This window comes from Podarcis tiliguerta, assembly GCF_965153285.1.
Source record: "Podarcis tiliguerta genome assembly, chromosome: 8".
In the NCBI taxonomy this organism is placed as follows: Eukaryota; Metazoa; Chordata; class Lepidosauria; order Squamata; family Lacertidae; genus Podarcis; species Podarcis tiliguerta.
Genome location: NC_139541.1, coordinates 40,505,860 through 40,518,237, shown reverse-complemented (window position 1 = coordinate 40,518,237; position 12,378 = coordinate 40,505,860). Strand labels below are relative to the sequence as shown.

Sequence of the window (12,378 nt, the reverse complement as noted above, 5' to 3'; positions counted from 1 at the left end):
GACGATTATCAGGCCTTCAGGCTTTGATTTCTTTTCCCTTCTGTTAGTGACCACAAACAAATCCCCCAACAACAACACCCAGCCTGGAAAAAATACACATCCAGCCTGCAAGAGAGCAACGTCCTTGGAGCTTGTCTTGGGCATTTTATTTTGTAACATTAACTGATACTGATTGTTTCACTATTTCTATGTAAACAGCTTTGGGAGGGGCACTATGTAAATACCTTAAAGTAAATCAAGCAATTCCTTTGGAAGGCATTTCAGCCCTTGCTCTTTGTTGCTACACAGCAGTCCCCCACCCCACCTGCATATACAGGGTAGCATCAGAACAGAAAGTGGGTTTTTTTGGTACTCCGGCCTTACATGCATGGACAAGACAGGGGAACAACAGTACAAACCTATGGATGTTTGCTCAATAGTAAGCCCCACAAATATTTAGTTTGCTAGCATCGTAGCACAGAGAAGAGGAGAAAAAGAAGGGTAAAGTGCAAGGCACAGGATTAATTAAGCATACTCAGACTCCTGAGAGGTAGGCAAAGCTCTGCAGACCAAGGGAGCAGAACATGACCCAAGACAGTGAGTCAATTATCCAGCACAAATGCCAGAGCATCCTCATGGGTCCCAGGTCACTAATGGGCTTGGAAGCAGCTTTTCTTCTATAGGCAGGGCCTTGAACTAATTTCCACACAAGTTGTTTTCAGAGACTTCCCTGTAAGCAGAGCAGGGCAACTGTAGGGCCTTCAGTGTTTCTCCAGTACTGTATCATTTTCAGCCCTTGAAGGTGCACAAGCTCCAGAAATAACCTCCCACTCCACAGCTGCTTGCTCTCCTCCGCCTGGTCAGAACAGGAGAAGCAGGTAAGGATTCCTTTGCAGCCGTCCCAGCAACCCATAATCCAAGCAGATGCTGCCAGAAGATAATGCAAGGAATGAAGCAGAGGGCTTGCTCACCATATCTGGCATTCAAAGGTATACTGGTGTGAGATATGGAGGCTGGGCTACTAGGTATGCTACTACAACATAAGGTTATCTGCCATGAAGATGTAAAGGAGTCATTGAGATGGATGCTGAACCCCATTCGGTAAATGCCCAGAAAGTCACTGGTGTTCGATTGCTGGAGTTGGGCAGCTGCAGTGGCATCTCTCACTAATATGAAGATGGACAACGATAATAGCAGAGGCCAAAACTGCAGAGGGATGCACTAATGCAGAAGGTGGTGGGAAGGGCCAGGCAGAAGAATACTGGCCATAGTCAGAACCCAGAAAAAGGCCTGGCCAAACCCCAGGAGCCGCTGCAGGCTCTGGGCCCTCCTCCAAACCAGAGGCTGGGCAGTCCTGCAAAAGCTCACTGCTGGGTAGGTCTTTCATGATGACCTTTCAGGGTCAAATCCTTCTCTTCCAGACCGCTTTCCCCAAGCCATACACCCCACTGGCCTTGGTTCTCTGCATTGCAGGGAGTTGGCCTAGATGACCCTTTGGGTCTTTTCCAACTCTTTTTTTTAAAATTGGGTTTTATAAACAAGAATGTTATACAAACCAGTAGAGTATACCAAGTTTTCTCATGTCATTTGCATATCACAAAAATAGCATAATGTGGAAAAATATCTACAACATACATTTCATTATTAGTGGTCAATGTATAAGTTCTTGGTTCATGAATTGGTTGAAACAATTAGGAAGAAGAAAGAAAAATAGGGAGCGGGGAATGGTGAGTGGAGTAGGGTGGTTATGCTTCTATTATTCTACTTATTGTAGAGGGAGTTGTGTCAGTCTTACTTGTATGGGCTCTCTTACTATTCACTTGTTGTATTTCCTTGGTGCTGAGAGAGGCTGGGGGTGGCTTAGGGTGTGGTTGGTTGTCTTTGGTTGGCTGTAGTGAGAATTGTTTTTGTGTGTGAGGGGTGTGAGTATGTATTTTTGAATCAGGTCTTTTTCAACTCTACAATTGCATGTTTTTACACTTCACAGAGCTCCCCTTAAGTGTCTCTCCCTGGCTGGAATATGTCCTTGAGCTCTTGGCAATGCCTCTTGCTTGTCTGGGGGTGGGGGAGTGATGTAGGAAGCAGCCATCTGTGTATTTGTTTCTCCACCTACTTTTGCCCTTGGCCCCACCCACCAATGGGCATGTGGTCCCTGGAAAGTTTTTCAGAGGGGAAAGTGGCCCTTGAGCTGAAAAAACATCTCCCGCTGTTGGCCTAGAGACAGTACTAAAAGCAGCAATATCATGCACTTAATGGAAGGGGCACTGCTTCTTGTGAACTGCGCTGAGATCTTCGCATGAAAGTTGGTATATCAATTTTAAGAAGAAGATGAAGATGAAGAAACAAACATGGGACAACAGGGAGGAAGCTCACACAGCTGGCTGTTCTGATTTACACATGTACACAAGACACAAACTGACTCAATCTGCAATCTTTAAAGAGGGAGGCAGGGAAGCTACACTTTTGGAACAGAAAAACAGAACCACCCACCAGAAGTGAAAACTATTGCGGGATGTTGTGCAATAACCTGGAACAGCTGCACCCTCTGCATGCCCCAAAAAGGAGTTGGGGTTTTTCAGCTGCAGAGGCCATATGCCCTAAACACCAGTGCCTCCTTAAAGCAGCCCAGCTAGAACAGCTGTAGGATGCTGGACCTGATAGGAGTTGTAGTCCAACAACCTATGAAGGGTACCTGGCAACTTTAGCCAACACAGGATTCCATAATGCTTTTTTAGTACACACTAGCAGGGGCTGAGGAGAGCTACAGTCCAAAACATCCGGAGGGCACCAGGTTGACCAAAGCTGCTTTAAGGAAATGAAAGCAAATGGAGGAAGAAGGTTGAGAAACCACAGCATTAACGGCTTGATGTAAAATAAAATTTCCCATTGCAAGAATCTGAAGTTGTTCCCAGCATCAAATATGCACGATTAAGGATGAAAAACAAACATCCACTAATTAACTAGAAAGTAGCAATGACCACCCTGCAAAGCTGCAAGAGCCATTACAAGGAGCTGTTGCCAGTTCAGCACCATCACTCTCTTTATTAGCTGGGCAGCCCTTGCAGGTGAGGCTGGCAGGGCTCACCTGCTCTCCCATCTCCCAAAGAACCACTCAAGTTCCACAGATCCAGAAGCTGTGGACTAAAACCGCCTCTGCCCACATCCATGAAAGGAGGTAGCGATCAGAGTTTAGTATGCAGAGTACTACCAGGAACTGAACTGTGGACAAAGTCTACCACAGTCACAACTGGCAAGCAGGAAGCTCGTGCCACATTTGACTGTGGGCTAAGCAAAGAGGCTGCAGAGGGCCCCACAGATGCAGGCATAGTACCCTACAAAGGTATGCAAGCGAGAGCTGCAATGGGCTGTCAGCAAGGCTCCACTTGCAGCTCAAGCTCCCTTCACTTTGCTACAGCCATGACATCCCAAATCTTGATTGCAACCACCAGAATTGGTTGGTGCCCTGGTTTTACTGGTGGAGGGAGGTGATGGGTAGCATCTGGGATTTTTTTGCCTCCGGCACCAAGACACTCAAGGGCAACTTTCCCAAAAATGTGGTACCCTCCAGATGTTTTGGACTACATCTTCCATCAGCCCAAGCCAGCACAGCTGTTATCCACCACCCCAGACAGAGAAAGTTCTGCTACCTGTGAAGTTGCAAACTGGACTTGGGAACATCCTTTGCTATGCAAAGCAGGTGCATCATCATCATCTTATTATTATTTATATACCACCCATCTCTCTGGGTTTCCCTAGCCACTCTGGGCAGCTCCCAAGAAAATATAAGAAACTCAATAACCATTGAAAACTTCCCTGGGCCCACAGCCAGGCCTATTTGGGAGTGCTGCTGCTGGGGATGATGATGGTTCTTTCCTTTCTTCTTGGAGACAGCTTCCAAAAGAACATCTCCCTTCACCATGTTAACCCTTTTCTAGATCATATGTATTACAAGGATACTTTGGGCACCCTGGGGAGAGCTGTTCTGCCCCAGTTCCTATTAAAGGAATGGGGGCTTGTGGAAGGACAAAGTGGGTTGTGCCGGTTGTAGATTTTTCCAGGGGGAATCTCAGTCATGCGACTTGTTTTGTGCGTGTGTGTGTGTGTGTGTGTGTGTGTACATGCTTGTGTGTTTGTGTTCTCTCCCTCTGCCCCACTCTGCCTCTGGGAAGCTTCTCCTTGCTGGCACTTTTCCTTTCTTTTTTCTACAAAATGCATTTCTATTACAAAGGTGTGGCTGTTTTGAGGGACACCTGAATACTCCTTGCCCAGTGCTGGCAGCACCCCAGCAGCTTCCCGGTTGGAAAAAGATTGCTGCCCCTGGAGGCACTCAGGACCAAGAACCCTCCCTTTGCACGCAAACTTGGCTCCAGTGCTAAGCCTGGGTGCTAGGCAATGATGATAGACGACATATGTGATGGATGGCATATTCAGCATCAGCTTTGAATGGACTCCACTTTGCTCAGAGGAAGAGAGCAGCGCTAAGCCGGTTCCTCCAGCTGCCCTACTTCTGAAGCAGAGCACATTCCTACTGAGCCATGCCTAGGCAGGATCCGGCAGGCCCTGAATCAGAGGCTGTCACCCTCCCCACCCAGTGGCTCCAAGGACGCACTACGAATAGTCTGCATTTGCTAGAGGGCGTTAAAAGCAACACCAGAATCCCAACACAGAATCTCTCCCCATATTTATTGGAACATCCAGGCAGAGAAAAGAAGAAAGTAGGGGAGTTGTCATAGCTCAGTGGGAGCATTGCAGGTGGGAAATTCCAAGTTCAATCCCTGCCTGGCAGCATTGCCAGGTTCAAGGCACAATAGCATGGGCAGGTGATGGGAGAGAGCTTCCTCTGCTAGAAACCCCCCGTCAGAGGAGACAGTGCTGGGATGGACCAACAATTGGACCTGAAATAAGGCAGCTTCTTCTAAAAAGGGGGGGAGGAGAGAAGGGCTGCTGTTCACTGGCAGAGCACCTCATGCAGAAGCTTCCGTGTTATCTCCATTCAGAAGTACATGAGCCAACACATGAGAGGTTCCAAAATGAATGCAAACCCCTCTGCAAAACAGCCAGTTTCAAAGCTTTCCCTCGAACTCTGTGCCCCAAGATCAGACCATACACTGGTCTTCACTAAGCTGCACAGCAAAGCCTGCATGAAACAACATGAAAGCATTGTCTGGAGCATCTGCAAAGAATCCAGAAGTATGTTTTTAATTAACAAAATGTATGGTCTTAACTGGATTTATCTATGTGTGTGGAGAATATGGTGGATCTTAATCATGATTCTCATATTCTCATAAATATTTTTAACAAGTATCACACATTGTCAATTGGTAATCTGTCGACCAAGGGCACCTGCAAATATGGCTATGTTTTAATAGGGATTGCTTGATTGTGTAGTTTGATTCTGGGTGCTTATATTTTACTGTTTGCATAATGGTTTTTATACTTGTAAACCACTTACAAGCCAATTTTGGCATTAAGTAGAGCATTATTAAATAAATAAATGAAATAATGTTCTACTAATACGTGCCCTTCAGGGTTTGCTGGAGAAAAATATTATTATTATTATTTACTAAATTTGTATACTGCCCTGTACTTGTAGATCTTAGGGCGGTTCACAGTATAAAAATACAATATAAAAGCATGGACATTTGCCTTCTTTAAAATGAATAGGGTTTTGTTTTGTTTTTTGCATTTATATCCCAGCTTTTTCTCCAAGAAGCCCGAGGTGGTGTACATGGTTCTCCCCTCATTTAATCCTCACAACAACCCTGTGAGGTAGGTTTGGCTGAAAGGCAGCGACTGGGCCCAAGGTCACCCAGGGAGCTTCATGGCCAAGTGCGGATTTGAAACCTGGTTTGTATCATAATGTAGCAGTGAACAAATTCAAAACCAGATCTATAAGGATCTAGTAACTACAAAAAATAAAACCAATTATGAAATCACTACCTAAAAGGTTTTTTAAAAAAGTTAAATTAGAATATTTTTAGGGATATATACATCTCTCTTGCAAAATATGTCAAGGCTGTTTCCAATGTTAGTTCTATTCTGAGTTGACCTGTTCAAATTAATGGACATGACTACGGTAACTTAGGTTCCTTAATTTCAATAGGTCTACTCTGAATTTCATAATTCTGAAATCCAGAAAGGCAAAAGTTGTGAAAGAAAAGCATCTGTTCATCAAAGCACGACAGCAGTATTTCCTCCTCAAAAGGGAGCAATTTGGAAATAATTACGCTGAAGAAAGAAAAAGAAGCCTATGGTATCTTCATGACACCAGCTTCCATTTAGGATGGAAGCCCTTAAGTGGAAGGAGAGCGCCCCTGTTTCCCTATAGACACTGAAGTGGACACCACAATAGCAGCACAACACCAGGTCTAATTAGGACTGGGCATCTTAGGATGTTTATGCCTCAAGCAGCTGCCCACAACATCCAAGGGAGGCTACTCCATTATGACCCTTGGCAAGATGGGGGGGGTGTGCCCCACTGCTCCCCCTTCTCTCAGCATCCTCCAGACTGAATTTCTCTGCTGTGAATGATGGATTTGCAAGAACAGCTGGCCTGGCCTTGAATCTCAGTCCATTTTCCCAAAACAAAGTCTGGAGACTCGGTGTGGATATTTTGGCGGGGCGGTGGGGGGTGTGGAGAGAGAAAAGGGAGCAGCCATGGCATACATTATCAGGGCCAAAGTTCCCATACCTCTGCCCCACGCATGAAATAAAGACCTTATCTTCAGTTCATTGAGGGCTAAAATGACTCACTCTTCTTTGAAAAAACAAACTTGCTTCTTGGGCCTTCTGCTGCTCTGCTCAGGAAAAGAGAATGAGCAATTCACCGAGTTTTAATTCCTCTGGTATGGAAAGAGAAAGCCCCAGCAAATAATAGGCAGCAAGAAAGCAGACCCATGCCCCTGGTTGTGGCTTGTTATCAGCTTCAAAGAACACCCACACCCGAAAGCATTAGCTGTGGCTCCTGACTGTAAATGTCTGAGAAACCAAGAATTATTTCACACAGCACCAAATATGGGTAGCACCACCCTGGAGAATCCCACTCCCTGAGGAGAGCCATCTCCCCATGTCCCCAGTCCAGGATGGGGCACCAGAAGACGACAGGACCAAAACAAGACTCCACTTCCCTATGCAGATTCTATCCAGAATCAACAGTTTCCAATATTATTTATTCATTAATCCAATGCCTTTCTATCTCACCTTTCTCCCAAACTGGGATTCAAGGTGGTTTACAACATTTTAAAAATGTCCTTGTAATGTACAAAGTAATAAAATCGAGTCAAAGTAATAAAACCTAGCTAAAAACAATCATTAAAATACAATAAAGCACATTTAGAACCAGCACTAAAATACCAATCATTCCGATAGCAGCGCAGTGGTCAACATCACCTGCACCTAGTTTCTATAGGCCTGTCTGAATAGGAAGGTCCTAAGTGCTGTGGTCTAAACCACCGAGCCTAAGGCTTGCCAATCAGAAGGTTGGCGGTTTCGAATATCCGCGACAGGGTGAGCTCCCGTTGCTCAGTCCCAGCTCCTGCCCACCTAGCAGTTCGAAAGCATGTCAAGTGCAATCAGATAAATAGGTACCGCTCCGGCGGGAAGGTAAATGGTGTTTCTGTGCACTGCTCTGGTTCACCAGAAGCAGCTTAGTCATGCTGGCCACATGACCCAGAAGCTGTCTGCGGACAAACGCCGGCTCCCTCGGCCAGTAAAGCAAGAGGAGAGCCGCAAACCCAGAGTCGTCCGCAACTGGACTTAATGGTCAGGGGTCCCTTTACCTTTAAGCTGCTGGCAGAAAGATAACAAGGGAGCAACTCTATCTTCTCTTGGGAGGGAATTCCACTATATCAGAGCAGGTACAGAAAAGACTCTCTCATGTCACCACTAACCATGTTTCCGATGTTGATGGGACCCAGAGAAGGTGCTCATCTGAGGAACTTGGCACCAAGGCAGGTGCAGAAAAGGAGAAGTGATCTTTCAAGTAACCCAGGCCCAAGCTATAGAGGGCTTTATATGTCATAACCAGCATCTTGAATTGTGCCCAGGGGGAAACATGCTTCCTATATCCAGCCCCAGTCAGCAGACTAACTGCAGCATTCTGGATCAGTTGAAGCTTCTGGACCAGTTGAAGCATCACTGTGGCCAGATCTGAAATCTCAAGAAACAGACATAGTTGGTGCATGAGCCATAATTGTACAAATGCACTCCTGGCAACTGCTGAAAGCTGGATAACAGGTTTAGGGCAGAATACAGGAGTGCACCCAAACTGCAATGCTGAGTCCACAAGGGGAGCTGAAGCCCTACTCCCTGATCGATCTTCCAACTGACCAGGAGTACCTCTGTCTTAAATATCAACTTATTCACCCTTATCCAGTCTGTTACTGCCACCAGACACTGGTTTAGAACAAAGACAGCTTCCTTATAAGTTGGAGTTCTGCCCATCTCTGGAGCTCAAGCACTTAATACAACCAAAGTGGAGCCAATAAGATCTCACCTGGCATCTGTTGGGACGCCAACTTGTAGCATCAGCTGCTGCATTTGAACCATGCATATATCTGTGGTTAAATTCTATACTCAATGGCAAAAATACAGACTCTGTCATCTGAAATGGTCAATGAAGGAAGGAGGACAGACAGACTGTGCGACCAGACATGGTTGCTCCACTCTCCTCTTGCATCGAGACACAGGCTCTGTGTTTGAGCAGTGACATCACCCTGGAGTTTCGCCATGAATCTGAAACTCACAGAACAAGTGTTTCACCTGAAAACTGATTCAGGTGGCTGTCATGTTTGCACACAGACAGAAATTCAGTGGGTGGAAGTGAGCCATCGGGGGCTTGGAATCTGACGCTCTCTAGCCTGGGAAATCAGTGACTCTCTCCAAAGTCACATGAATCCATTTTTTTGGCACATGTCATTCCAGATCAAAATCAACAAGGGAACAAAGCAAAAGGGAGGGCCAGAACCTCTCAGGGGATTCGAGGAAGCTCACTGGACAGGTTTCACTTTTACACTCCAGGACTATTTTGTTCCTGCAGAAAGGACCAGGAATGCATTTTCCTCTCCTCTGAATCTAGGACACAGTTTTAATCTGAAGCTGCTGGTGGGGGGAGTTTGTCATTTGAGCAGGGCTGAAACTTGCACCAAGACAGGAAATTTGGCTGGCCAGGTGAATTTTTCAGCCCCAGAATCCTACTCGAGTTTTGGGGAGTTACTGCCACCTTCTACTACTTCCTGGGGGAGCACACTTTAGTGCAAAACAAACAGGGTCAGCTGTAGTCGATCAGTCCCTTGATTAAAAAAAGGGGTAAGTTTCCAACCCAGTCAGAGAAGTTCCTCAAAATACAAACACACACTCTCACTCTCTCTGTGCGAACAGGGCTCTTTAAATCAGCCAGTGTTACAACCCTCAAGCTGAGTTTAGCTCCAGCTGGGTGACAGAAACAAGGAATGGCTACACAGACAGAGACACACACCTGCTGAAAAAATGCACACAAGAGAGATAGAGAGATTATTGCCTAATTACAGGCCAGTTTGTTAGGCCTGCGGAAAGCCCTTTGCTCCAATCAAGGGCCTTTGAAGTGCAGCACCTCTGAGGATTAGCAGGGCTGGGGGATCTCACCCTATCATCAATCCCTGTCTTGGCTGCCACATCTGAAAGAGCTCGGCTAAAGGGCTGCCCAGGTGCACCCCTCTGGGGCTTAAGTGCTACTTAATTTAAAACCCTGTGCCCAGCCAGTGTGTGCACCAGATCCCAAATAGATTAGAGTTTACTCGCTTTCACCTACTCAGTGAAAGGAGAGAGAATATTGTGGATACCACATCCGCCACCCCAAAAAAGATCATAGCTCTTTGGGAAAAGCTCAAGGTGATACAGAATTATGCAAGCTTTTAAGTCACACAGACTTCATCAGGCAATTGCCCATGTACATCTCAAAGCTTCCACACGCCTGCTCAAATACTGGCTTACCTGTTTTGTATCTCCACCCTGGTGGAAACAGTGCAGCCCACTGCACAGAGCAGCAGCTGCTGCTGCTGCGGGGGAGGCACTGAGTGTTTTGCCCCAGACAAGAACAAAGGGACACTGTCCATATTTATTTCCACCAACCAGCAAATACAAAGATGTCTGGAGGAGAAAAATCCAGTCCCCTCATACCAAAAGGTCTCCTACAAGGAGCAATACGCCTTTAGCTACTGTTGTCTTACAACTCTTGTTGGAGGACAAACTTAGAACCCAGCCTTGTACTTTTTCACATGCTTTGAAATACAGCTTCCAATAGCCGCAGCCGATGTGCTGGCTGGGACTGGTGGAAGCTGTAATCCAAAACATGTGAAAGGCACCAGGTTGCCAATTACAATTGGAAAACAAAACATACATTTAAATATCATTTGCATACACTGATTTATATGCATAGATGCACATTTTTAAAATTCCTAACTATAATTTAGATAGCAATACATGTTCGAAAAGGCTGTTCCCTGGGTGCCCGGCATGCCTGTTGTCTGACCGCTCACTGTTGAGGAAGGGCTGTGGCTGAGCATCTGCTCTGCATATCAAAAGGTCTTGAGTTCAATGCCTGGAAGAATCATCTCCAGTGAGGACTGGGAAGGTTCCCTGCCTAAAAACCTGGACAGCCATTGCTGCCAGTCAGCATAGACAATACTGAACTAGATAGGCGAATGATCTGAAGCTTCCAGCTTCCTATGTCCCTAACTTCAACTGGACAGCCTTTCAAATGGGTTCAGCAGTGGACCTTTATCTTGGGCAGCCTTATCAAGAGTAGGCCAAGGCCTAGGCGGTGAGCAATAAGGCTCTAACTCACCCACAAATACCTAGACAGATCTTTCAGGCGCCATCTGGCAAAAAATGCAACTTCACTTCCATAGAGCTTCCTAGATTCCAGGGAGAGTTTGGGGTGCTTTCCTAAACGTAACTGTTTCATTGTCATGTGCCCTTTCATCAAAGTGGGAGCCTTAAAAACCTCTAAAGTGGTACCATTTGGCTCAGGTCAGCATCACAGTATCTCATGCAGGTGACTCTCAACTTTTTATACTCAGTTGACTCTCAACTTATGATGGGGTTACATTTTGGGGAAAGCACCTAAAGCCAAAACTCATGTATAGCCTAAACACACTGAGTTCAATGGTGAGTGGGATTGTCAAAGTCTTTTTTCCCCAGATGCCTGCCCGCTTTTGAGCCCCCTGTTTGTTTATTCATTTTAATTTGCCAAACACAAATGTGCTGAATGCGCACCAGTTAAATGTGCCTGAGCTGTGAGTTACCTTGTAAACACTTTGTATAGTTCTTTCAAGTGCACAAAGTGCTTTGCAGGCACTATACAGCAACCCTATAAGGTAGATCAGTATTATTAACTCCCCCAATATTGCAGATAGGGTGACAGAGACTGAGCACAAGCGCACTCCCCCATCCGACAGTTTCTAGCCACTGGTATACAGATGCATACTGCCCAAGGCAGCCTAGTGAGTTTGTAGCAAACCAGATTACTTCCTTGGTTGCAGCTCAGTCCTTTCACCACAACGCCAAGCAACTCTCAGATTTGTTACCATAGCAGGAAATCACCAGCACTGACTCACTGGCAACAACCCCCAAAAGCCTGTGATAAGCAGTTCAATTGTGGGAGGCACAAGTGCAATTTACACACGCACACGGCAACCTGACTCAGCTTCCCTCTAATTTTGCAATACAAAAATAAGCAGGAAGTATTGCATGCCTATTCACACGAAGAGGCATTGTGTCATCATCGGTAGGACACCCACTGTCCTCTTTAACTGGGTGGGGTGTGGGGGGAGAAGGTAAAGGGCAATCAAGTACATCCAAATAAGTAGTGACATCCTTCGATGTCCTGATGAAGAGTTCTGCGCAATTCAAAAGCTTGCAGAATCCTCCACTAAGTAGCACCATAGTATGGCACAAAACAGAGACACTCACTTACTCTTTAAGAATATTAAGGAGTGCCTGGTCCTGCCAACTCTGACTGGCAGTGGTTTCCCAAGGTTCTTCCTAGCAATACAAGTTGGCAGTGCCTGGGATTGAAACTGGTACTTTCCACTTGCAAGCAGGTGCTTTTCTACTGAGAAATGACTGCTCTAGTTCCAGGATCAATACAGCAACTCTTGCACCCTGCACTAAGATACACTAAAGATGATACAGTATTAATGAACAAAAATGCTTATAAACAAAAAAGATACATCATTCTAGCAGAAAGTGGGCAGTTGTTATTTACATGTCTGGCTGCTAAACATCCAGTGTTCTGCCATCAGCTATGCCAGTTGTGGGTTTCCTTCAGGACTCATGTGCCTTTTAACAGTCTTTACACTTTCACAGTTAACCACAAACAGGTTTCCAATTCTGGAAAAATGTTTCAGAATGCCAGAGTCT

At 45.8% G+C, this 12,378-nt stretch overlaps 1 protein-coding gene across 1 annotated transcript in view; it reads right to left on the bottom strand.

Moving 5' to 3' along the window:
- Nucleotides 1-12,378, bottom strand: part of LOC310682982 (B-cadherin-like) — a 30,778-nt gene that overhangs the window by 14,162 nt on the left and 4,238 nt on the right. The gene's annotated exons all lie outside the window — the stretch shown is intronic.